The sequence below is a fragment of the Propithecus coquereli genome, unplaced genomic scaffold, assembly GCF_000956105.1.
Source record: "Propithecus coquereli isolate 6110/MARCELLA unplaced genomic scaffold, Pcoq_1.0 Scaffold26, whole genome shotgun sequence".
Lineage (NCBI taxonomy): Eukaryota > Metazoa > Chordata > Mammalia > Primates > Indriidae > Propithecus > Propithecus coquereli.
The window spans coordinates 787,335-789,481 of NW_012148174.1; positions in this window are offsets into that span (position 1 = coordinate 787,335).

Genomic DNA, 2,147 nt, shown 5'->3' on the forward strand with positions numbered 1-2,147 from the left:
TCCTTTTAAACCCTCCAAGTATCATTCTCTTGGTAAAAGGAAAGTGATAGGAAATGAGTCAACAACCCTCTGAACAACACTGTTGGCGCCGCGCTCGTGTTTTCCCTTCCCGTCAAGGTCTCTCTTTCATATACAGGTAGTCGGTGGAGTTCATCCCTTAGAAAGTCCCATTCTGAATGGCGACACTCAGCTATGCAATCCTGCTCCTTCAACCTCTGTTCTCTGCCGCCCCCACCCCTCACAGCCCCTTCCAGAGATCTCCCTGTGGGAAATTAATAAGCTTAGGAAGGAGCTGCCACCGTCTGTTTCATTGGCACCCTGTCATCTTCCAGTGTGTCTTTTTCCTTCCGCCATGAATCGCCACACTCTTTTGGCAACCCAGCTGGTGTGGCGCTTTGGAAACAGGATTAGAGGGGAAGGAACCAGGAGAACTAGAAAGAAATAGAGAAAGAAAAATGTGAAAAAAAAAAAGAGAAGAAAAATGTGTTTTCATTCTTATATGGCAATAACCTTTAAGTGAAATTATTCTTAGAGAGGTCACCTGCCTCCTATCACACAAGCTGAGATGTTGGGGGCCCCATCTCTGCACCCTGGGAGGAGAAAGGGCATCTCCCATTCTAATACTCTCTAAGAATCAGATTTTCTTTCTTACCTTTTCTCCACCCTCTCATTTAGGTCATAAAAGCCACCACCTCAGAGAATCATTCATCAACCTCTCTCAGGCTTCTCTTCCAAAACAATGCTGCAGTTGCCTACACGTGTATTTTTTTTTTTTTTTACCACAACTACAAGGAGTCCTGCTAAAGTGGAGCAAGGTGAGCATACCTACTTTTCATTGCCATCCTTCTCATCATTTAATTGGAAATAAAATCCTAGGGAAGAGAGCTTCAAATATGTGCATAAACCCATTGTTCCGTGTGAGTTGCATAAAACTATTGACTGAGGTACATTTTTATAGGACTGTCTGAAGCTGAATAAATGCCTCAACCCTTCATTTAGTATCAGTGAGTTCCAGTAAGTAAGAATGCACAATGATTTCAAGGTAGTTTATGTACCATTTTAGCCCATAAATTTCTAGAGAAGTAAAAATAATCTGTAGATTTTCTTTATCCTCTATTAATGATTGTCATTTGGACCATTTATATTACCAAGCAAAATGTGTACCACTTAAAATACTAGAAAGCTCTGCAAGTGAGATTTCAACTTAATCTTACTCATTTTTTATGTCAGCCATTTAATCCATAAGACAAAGAGTTGGTTGTATTCATAAAATGTGAGAAATTCTTTTATTTAGAGGTCTTTACCTGAAAGCAGGAGGGAAAATCTAATTAGAGGGCAAAAAAGGGAAACTGAGATGCGGCATCTGATGGCTGGATTCTCGATAAATCTCTCCCCTCTCTGACGTATAGAATTTCAGCTATTTTCTAGCTTGTGACTTGGAAGGTCAAGCCCTCCCCCACGCTCAGCTGAAGCACCAGAAACATTATTTTGTGCAAACTGGAGTCGAGGTCTCAGACTTCAGAGAAGACACAGTCTAAATGTTCTCTGAATTTAATAAGAGAAAGGCCAAGCGCAGACACACAAATGCCTTCCATTTGGAGTTTGTTTTCTAAGTGTCCACATACTGGAGTGGACACTTTTATATTTATAATTAGGTAAGAGGATTTTTTGAAGTGGCTGGCATGGACAGATGACTTTTCCTGAGAAAGATATACTTCCTGTTCTGTAGGTAACAGCAAAAGAACGCACTAAGGAGCGGTCAGTGCAACAGATTAATGGAGTTATGTCCCTGAACCTCACCTGGCAACCCCCCTCCCAAGGTGCACTATTGCATGTGTCAGGCTGTGGTTTCTAAGGGACCACAACTCCCTAATAGCTACTTCTCTGTCTTAACTTGCTGTTGTTTAGACCTGTGCCCCCTCTGCCCTTTCTTTTCATTCTTTCTTCTACTCCAAATCCACTGAAATATCTGCCCATTGTTCTTCAAGCCTGAGGGTTATTTTCCAGATGTTTGAGACAACTCTTTCCACATTTTTAATTCTCCCACCTTTCCTTAAAGTGATTGGGGAGGGCAAATACTTTCATTTGTGATGCACGTGTGTGTGTGTGTGTGTGTGTGTGTGTGTGTGTGTGTGTGTGAGAGAGAG